The following is a 9,553-nucleotide window of genomic DNA, read 5'->3' as shown; positions in this document are numbered from 1 at the left end:
TTAGCTAACTAATCGTGAGATTGTGAAAGGAGCTTTCTTTCTACAGTCAGCCTGCTAACATTCATCTATGGCTTCGCAATACCTGCCCAGCGCAATCCATGATTTGCCAACACAAAGTTGTTACGTCACCACATTGATTTTTGACTACATTGGGTGCGCTTGGTTTATAATATCAATAGATTTGTTTTCATATGTTTGTTATGAAGTCTGATATTATTGTTTTATCATGGAATTTCCACAGGTTCCCACTAGTCTAATATATAATTTTGCTGTGGCTGGTCTCACCACTGTCTCTAATCCATACATCATGGCTAGCCTCACCATTATCTTATAAACTTTTCCCTTTATTCTAGCAGGGAGTCTTGTCACATAAGACATCTAACACCAAAGGTTAAAATGGACTTAATAAAAGATTTATAAAATAACAGCATCAAAGTCCTCATTAAAAGTGTTCAGTTTGCACAGGAAGCATATTCTCTGCAGGCTCTTTTTGCAGATTGAAGAGATGTTAAAATCGTGATTAAAGTTATTGTCAATCACTTTACCTAGGTATTTGTAACAATCCACAACCGAGCCCTTGGAGATTGTTGGGGGGGGGGGGGGGGGGCTGTATGAGTTGATTTTCTAAAATCAATGTTTATGCCCTTTGTCTTTGAATACTGTATTCAACTTCAGGAAGTGACTGTCAAAGCACTCCACAAAGTTTGTCAGGACAGATCCATGATCGACCTCTCCATCCAGGAGCAGACGCAGCAAATTTCAAAAGATCCCTATGTTTGAAAGAGCCCAGGCATTCATTTATATGAAGAATCTTGTATGATAATGGAGACTGTACGCCACCTTGTGGTGAACCCATGGACGACAACTTCTCAGGTAAAACACCATCGGCCCTGGGGCCTACAAGTTAAAAAAATCCAACACCTATTCTGCCATTCTAGCATCGACATTAAAAATGGACAAAAGTGTGTTAATTAAAATGTGTGGCTGAATGTATTAAAAGCTGAGGGAAAATCTACAAATAAAAGCCTATAGGCAGCAGGGGTGGGAGGCAGCAGTGGCTCAGTGGTAGAGCAGACGTCCCATGATCAGACATCAGCAGCTCGATTCCCACTCCCGCCAGCCATTTTGAGCTGACAGCAGGAGGCATCGGCTCACTTCCCGGTCACTGCCGAGGCACTCCCGAGCAAGGCACTGTCCCCCCCCCACAAGCTGCTCAAGTGGGGTGCAACATGAGGTCGCTACCTGTATTATACTAATTTGCATGCTCACAGGCCCCTAGTGTGTTGTGGGCTTGTTGCACCATCTATCCCTCTATTTGTTCTATTGGAACAAGCTGGCTCTGAACCTTGTCCTTGAGAAAATGTTTTACCAGTCGCTAAAACATCCTCATTACCAGTGAGGTCAGTACCACCGACCTCAGGTCGTTGAGCTCTTATAGAGTTTTGTTTTTTGCTATTGGTACAACAATGGACTCTTTTCACAGTTTTGGGACCTTACGCTGGACAAGTTAAAAAGATTCAGAGAAAATTAACACATAATTGATCTGCACAGGTTTTCAAGAGTTTACCAGAGATCATGTCTGGCTCAGGGCTCTTTTTCGTGTTACACCTCAGGAACATCAATCTAACATACAGGGGACTGATTGTTGGCTGGGAGCCAGCAGAACACTCAGTGAATCGCATAGATAATCATGCACATTTTTAAAAACTTGCTTGTCGTTAAAACGTGAATAAAAGTAATTTAGTGAATTTGCAAGATCTGCATCTGAGCTTAAACCATCAACATGTTGCAATGGTTGCAATGATTGAAGTCACTACTGTTACAACCCTGCCGAATAAGACTATGGTATGCGAATAAATGACAGTAACAAACCAAAAACCCGGATGTTAAGCAAACAGGAACTCGAGCAGCTGAAAATGGAAATAAAGTGGAGCAAACACAAAAGACTTTTCAGTTGTAGTGGATGTTTTTATATAGTTCAACACAAGACTGGAACACAAAACCGTTGAGACTGCCAAACTAAAAATGATGTCACATGGTCTAGGACAATGGATGTTGTAAAAATTAAAAATAATCTAGAACAGAAACACAAACTAAACAATGCAGGTCACTAAACAAGAAAATACTAACCCTGCCTACCTATACTACCGAGACAGTCAGAAACTGACCAAAAATACAATAGAAAGACAACATCCTCCTACTAGAGTTTCTAGACCAAGGAATACTAAGTGTGGTAATGTACAGAGGCGTCTGTCTAGCTACCCCTAGGCCATGGACTAACAACATACAAGTAACTAACAAAGGATAACTAAACTAAAATGGCAGTACTCACCACACAGAACATGAAACCGAGATAGACAGAAGGAGAGCTGAGATGAGAGATAGATGAAACCTGAGAGATGAGATAGATTCAAGATGTAACTTTTTAGAGATGAGACAGACTCAAGATGTAGCTGTTAGAGAGGAGACAGATTCAAGATGTAGCTTTTTCTGAATGGCAAACAAAGAACTTATACTGTATATCGGGTGTGTCTGGGGCGGGATATGCAATTTCAGGTAGTTGTGGTAACTGGCTGCAGGTGGAGTGATCAGTAGGTAAATTGGAAGCTCCTTGTTAGACAGCTCCAGGCAGGCACTGGTGCTGGATTGGGTGCTCTGGGCCTAGAGAAAACAAAACACAGGACACAGACACACCACACCCATCTCTCCCACATACTCCCACATGCATATTCACACCTACACACAGTACTCACAAAATACCCACGTAGGCATACGTAACACGTCAACCCACAAGAAAAAACATGTACTGGTTACATACATGTTTGTCTAAAACAAACCTGGAACAACCTGCATGGATATAACTAAACTACAGTACGCATCTATAGTGCAGTTGTCCCCTCTGTCACACACCCTTCAAGCCTCTAATGTGCACGTGATAAAGCATCCGCCAAAACATTATCTGTACCCTTCTAATGTCGCATTTCCAGGTTGTAGTTCCGGATCACAAGAGCCCAACGCATTAAGCGCTGGTTATGAGATACGGGGCATCAGGGGAAAGGGGCTGGAGTTTATGAATGATCTTCTTTGTAGTTGCCACTGCATTTTTTCCTTTGGCTTTGGGATGTATGTGACAAACAATTAGGAAAATTCCTGGGGGAGCCCATTCCAGCCTGCTTGGATTCGTTGTTGGAGCATCTTCTTATCACACTCACCGTTGCAGTGGACTGATTGACCCCAAGTATTTAAAGCCTCACTCTTCCTTCTCCACTGCTCTCATTTATGTACAAATGCTGTTTTACTTCAGCTAATCTTCATTCCTGTTCTCTCCAACGCATGCTGCCGCCTTTCTAAATGTTCCTCCACTTGCTCATCACAGTGTCATGTACAAACATCATGGTCCATGGGGATTCTAGTTTAAGTTCATCCGTCAGCCTATCCTGTTTGGGGCAGCAGTTGCTCAGTCCACTAGGTCTTGAGCTGGCCACTCTCCAGTCCCCAGGTCTTGAGCTGGGGACTGGAGGATGGCCAGCTCAAGATCTGTAAGGACCAAAAGGTTTGGAGTGTGAACTCAGCACTACCGACACAGTCCCCTTGCAAATTGCTCATTGCGCACACCAATTAGCTGCCTGCTGCTCTACTCAGTATTTCTCTGCGTGCTTACAAGCCCCTTGTGTGTGCATGTTCTTGGGCCTGTACTTATATATATATATATATATATATATATATATATATATATATATATATATATATATATATATATATATATACTGTGTATATATATACAGTAGTGTGTGTGTGTGTGTGTGTGTGTGTGTGTGTGTGTGTGCGTATGTGTGTGAAAATACACTGTGAGTGGAAAATAAATTTCCCCAAGTTGATGAACAACGTATGTTTCTTTTTCTTTTATCCAATCAGAAAGGAGCTCAGACTGATCCCTGATGCAGTCCCAAATACCAAAGAATCCACAAAGAACTTTTAGCCCAATGGAAGTACAGTATACAAGAAGGGCATGAGTGGCCCATGCTTTTGTGCATGAGGAAGCTTAGATCATTCAACATGTGCAGTAAAATTATTGAGATCAGGGGTAACATAAAACGCAGTGACACCAGCCAACTGGGCAAACTGATCCAAAAGGTATTTAATGCCAGAAAAATCCTTTTACCTCCTCCTTAGGGAAAGACTTCGATTTATAGGCCACTGTACACACTGTAAAGTGCCTTCAGGTAAATTTGTGATTCATGATATGAGTTATGCATGTGGTCACAAGTGTGTGTGTGTGTGTGTGTCATTTGTATTTGCTTATTTTATATTTTATTTTGTGTCATGCCTTGTCCTTTTCCCTTCCTACGTTTGTGTAATTGTTGTGAGCCACCAGTTTATAAAAGACAGACTTGAATATTTTGTTGATTTTAAGTTTTGTAGCTTTATTGGCCACTAGAAGGCACCATTCTACTGTCACGAGAGTCCCTGGCGATCAGACATGCACCCACGTTTAGAGAGGAGAGAGAGGGAGTCGGGAACAACTTGGGAAGTTTTGTCATTCACTGACAAGGAGAGGGACAACCGAGGAAGAGTATACAGAGTGAAATAAGTGAGTGGTAAGTCACTTTAATATTCTCTATCACAACAGTTCTTTATTTTGGACTTTGTCCTCCAGTTATCGTTTCTTTCACTGTACGTAATATTATATTATTGTCTTTGTAGCTATACAGTAATAGACATATCAGAGCCTTTTTCAAAAGTAACGTTGATAAATAGGGAAATTAAAGAATGTTATACTTGGTCTGCCAAAGACCATTACTACATTAATCATACTTGATCTTGCTGATCCTCAGCAGTGTAATTTGTTTAAACCCAATTACATAACATTTTTTTAACCTTTAAAAGTTGCATTCAGTTATTTAGTCAAAGTATGTTTGTAGAAATATAGTGATGCATTTGAATGTGGCTCTCTGATTGGCTCAGAATTGTTTTCCCTTGACTAAAGACAAAAATAGACTGTTGGAGAACAACATTTGAAAATACCAAACATTCTGCAAGCATCTCCCTCCCACTACTTTCTCTTTTTTTTGGAGGGGTTACAAGAACTTAAGGCCTCACTGACTCCTCAGTGTGGATTGGAAAAGCACAGAGGAATTCATTGCCACACAACGTGCCCTTATGTTAGGGTTGAAGAGGTCTTAAATTTTCCCTCATGAACCTGCTTCATATTACATGTGGAGAACATTAAAACGAATCTGAGCCTTAATATTTTTGGGAAATCTATCCTATATAGATCTTTTCTGTGTAGCTTTCTGTGTAGTTCTTAATTATTGCATTGATGAAATGTCGGTCAAAATGAAATTTGCGCTCTCTGAACAGTTGTAAATGGATAATTACATTGTCATGAATGTATGGATTATATTTTGTGAGGACAGATGGTGACTACAATGGTAAACGATGCCACGCAGCACCAAGAAGCTGATATAACTTGGATTTTTACTCTACCTGAAAACCTCTCCTTTGGAATGAAACCACTGCTCTTTGCAATCTATGAATACTAAATATTCCTATTGTGGATATGGCTTGAAAAACCCTTCTTTCAGGAGTTACTATTTAGTGCTAGCCATATCCCAGCCCTCGGAATTGCTGCCTACATTTGAAACACATATACATTACATTATATAACCAGATTGGTTGTGATTAAACATTTTGATTGTTTGGAAGGTTTTTTTAATTTGTCCTTGCTGCTACAAATATAAAGGGACAAATATAAGAAGCACCTATGCAATGCATATAAATAATGTCTAAATAGCGTATTTAGACATTATTTATTGATTTCTTTAGACATTATTTATTCAATATTTGGGAACTACTGACACAAAGAGCAAAGATGACAAGCAGAGACATTATTTTTGCTTTTCTTGAAGAGGTTATGTTTCCCACAGGGTTAATTATTCAGAAATTATACACAAAGTTTGCTGGATGCGTTTCCATCACAATCAGTGACAGGACAGGACTTATAGGCCAGGAGAAAATATATCAGTGTTGGGTAAATGTGATTCAAGTCACAGATCCATGGGGTTAGGGCACGTGCCAAAGTGAACAAAACATGATGCATTCATGAGTCCACGAATCATTCCAGCATTGTTTTGTTAACATAAATTGTGAAAATGAGCATTCTAGGCTGATTGGCATCAAGCTTTGAGGAACTGTGTGTCATTGGCCAAGCAAACTGAACAGACATGTGTTAGATTGTTTTCCTTTGGCATGCATTTTACTGGATGTCATTCCTGTTTTAATCCTGACATCATAGTAGTAAAAGCAACAGAGGTGCCATCGTAGTGATACATCAGGCCTCTAAATGAGACAATTACAATGGGGATTATGTATGAACAGACTTTTGGAAAATTGTGATGAGTTTTTTTTCTTTTCTTTTGGTTATTTTTGATTATATTTGCAAACTCAGAGATACATTTTTAGTCTCCATTTACTGATGCAGTAGTTGTGGAAATCATTGTTAGCAGCTGCTTTGGGAATGTAGAATGGAAAAATGAGGACAGATCGAGGAAACTACGCATGATAACGACAGTCAGATTGTCTTGACACGTTCCAGGATGTGCTGAGAGACATTAAGGCGGAGCAGACAGCTTCCTTCCCTCGTGTCCTCTCACATTCCACCAGCTCCATCATGTCTGCACTGATGAGCTGATGATGGTGGACAGCTGACACACTGTTGGCATCCAGCTTACAAATGGACCAAAGCTGCACTGATGCACTTTTCAGAATGACACTGTTTTCCTCACTGCTTTACATGCACACATATCCAGCTATTTAAAGCAGAGAAAATATGTTTAGTGGAGGAGGTGCTGAGGATTTTTTGCAGTTGTCACAGCTGATGTTTGGTTAACTGTAGCTCTGTGGCCAGCCTGTGGTCTCCACTAGGTGTGGCAACACTCTGCATAATTGGCGTTAACACTGGCTCCACTGAAGGTTAATGTGACAAGGCTGCATTGTGCTGCTGCCTGGAAGTGTGTGTGTGTGTGTGTGTGTGTGTGTGTGTGTGTGTGTGTGTGTGTGTGTGTGTGTGTGTGTGCATGCGTGCGTGTGTGTGTTTGCACATGTGGTGTACGTGCAGAGGTTTCCTTAAATTCACTTACCCGATTCTCCCTCAGGTCTTTCACTTACTTTTCCCCTTTTTTTTTTGCAACATCTCAGTAGGTCTTGTCTCACTTTGTTCCTTCAGTATATTTAATACTTGTTGTCTTCAGCCTAGTTTCTTGGAGCCCTCTTTTCTTTCACCTTGCTCTAGGAAGAAAGAACTCAGAAGCTGGAAATTATATGTGGTCTGTATGAAAGTCTTTGTACCTCAGAGAAAGATTGATTGAAGGGTATCTGCCCTGAGGATCAGCTAGACACTGGTGATGGTGGCTAATGACTCTGTTGAGACTGATGAATGATGATTTAGGTGGATCCATAAAGAACAGGGGGTGATGGGGGGTGAAGGATAACCACAAATAAACTGGTGAGACAGAAGAATATTTGTAAAAAAAAAGACAGCCTCTAGAATAGATGATTGGCCAACGATGAAGGTGCATTACTGTGTCATTGGATAGATCGGATGAACAGCTGATACCTCAATAATGACACCAGGATGTTATGACTAAGAACTGTATCAAAAGTGTAAATGACTGGATTGACTGAAACATATTCTATAGCTGAAGTGTGCAGAGGAGCTCCATTTATTCAGCTGGTCTTTCTGATCTTTTCTCTGGAGTGAGGAACTGCTTGAGTTCAGGAATTCTGTGTTAAGGTAAGACAGATGTCCAGGATTTACATGAATGAGCGATTCTCTTAAAAGTCACCTTAGACTATTGGATAAAGTACAGGAATTAAACTTAAATGATTCTAGTTTTCACATATGGAAGAACAATACTGTAATATTTTCTTATTATTTGTTTACTGGATTTATTGACGGCGGCGCAGTGGTTAGCGCTGTCGCCTCACAACACGGCGGGTCCGGGTTCGAGTCCTGCTCTGTTCAGAGTTTGCATGCTCTCCACGTGTCTGCGTTGGTTCTCTCCGGGTTCTCTGGCTTCCTCCCACCTCCAAAAACATGTACTTCAGGTTGATTGGCCGGTCCCAAATTGCATGTAGGAGTGAGTGTGTGTGTGCATAGGTGTCTGTCTTTGTGTGTGGCTCCGCGGTTCACTGGCATCATGCCCGGAGTGTTCCCCGCCTCGCGCCCTATGCCACCTGAGATAGGCTCCAGCTCCCCGTGACCCCCTACAGCGGATGAAGTGGCAGAAAAAGAATGAATGGATTTATTGAAAAAAGACCAACTGGCAGAATATCTTGTATACCATTTAGTTATCTCGAGACACATCTCATTAAAAAAAACTAAACAAAACAAAATAAACCTTTCGTCTTATTTTAAAAAAGCATGTTTAAAACAAAAGGCCTGTTAGGATGCAGAGGAAGCAAAACTCTTCATAGAGAAGTGAACATGAAAGGCATCATATGCTGATATCAGTCACTCAGCCCTGTTTCAGTACGATCATGTACCTCAGCCGTGTCAAAAGATATAACACGGACATGTGTTTCACGTTCATTGACACAGCAACAGAAATTCCTCCTTAACTCGGCATACTTTGATTTTTCTGCCTGTCCTCTCAGCATATGAAGCACCAGCATGACTTTGTTCATTCTAAAGGAGTCTGTTTTGTCCCTTTCTCTCCCTCCTTTTTGAGAGCTCTGCTGAGTTGTTAGTGCTGAGTGAAAACCACAACCCATAACCACACTCTTTCACTGCTGCTGACTCCCAGTCTCACGCCCATTTAAACACACTAAAAAGTACAAGGCAGGAATTTGTTTCCCCTCACTACATTGCTTGAGGCTTCCTCCCTTTTAATACACCCTATATCTCCCTTTGTCCCCCATAATTTACTCCTCCTGACTGACAGTCCCTACCATATAATCCATATATTTTTTGTGTTAAGACTCTTTAGTTTTCTGTGTAGCTGATAAATATAGCAGCAGACAGTTAAATTCTGCACTTAGCCCCTTCCTTTTAGTTTTCGCAGTGGTGCAACTGCAGACTGTCTTTACATAACATGTAATTTGTGTTGCATGGGGAATTCTTTAACCACGTAGGCACCCCGCTAAGTAAATGTTTCCTGTAAGCCTCTGTTTGCATGGTTAAAGTATTCTCTCCTTTCTGCCAAAGCTTTCTTTTTACATTTGTGTCTCTTGAAATTACTCCTTTTTTAGAATGATCTGTCTGAGGAGCCTATAATGAATGAAATGCCTCAGAATAAGGACTTGACTCTCATTTACAGTCATTTCTGGCCGTCTATCTTAATAGATTTATTCTAACTTCATAGAGGTTGTTCTCTCGATGTGAGTCATGCTATAGCCTCTGAGTGGAAATCAATATTCATGACTTTAAAATGGAGAGCATCCGTCTACTAGATCTGAAGTAGAAATACTTCAGAAACTTTCAAAACTCCTGAAGTGTGCCACTTGGAATACAAAATAAATTGGATTCGACGTGGGCAATCGTCGCAGAGTGCGC

At 40.8% G+C, this 9,553-nt stretch overlaps 1 protein-coding gene across 2 annotated transcripts in view; it reads left to right on the top strand.

Moving 5' to 3' along the window:
* Positions 1 to 4,519: 4,519 nt before the first annotated feature.
* Positions 4,520 to 9,553, top strand: part of tspan4a (tetraspanin 4a) — a 154,297-nt gene continuing 149,263 nt past the window's right edge. The window contains exon 1 of one of the 2 annotated variants that reach the window (XM_068312579.1): positions 4,520 to 4,591. The gene's annotated coding sequence lies outside the window, so the exon portion shown is untranslated. Of the gene's footprint in view, positions 4,599 to 9,553 lie in introns of both variants that reach the window. The other variant, XM_068312572.1, reaches the window with a different exon arrangement.

Source organism: Antennarius striatus, chromosome 1, assembly GCF_040054535.1.
Source record: "Antennarius striatus isolate MH-2024 chromosome 1, ASM4005453v1, whole genome shotgun sequence".
Lineage (NCBI taxonomy): Eukaryota > Metazoa > Chordata > Actinopteri > Lophiiformes > Antennariidae > Antennarius > Antennarius striatus.
The sequence above is the reverse complement of the archived record's forward strand: the minus strand, read 5'-3'. Positions and strand labels throughout refer to the sequence as shown.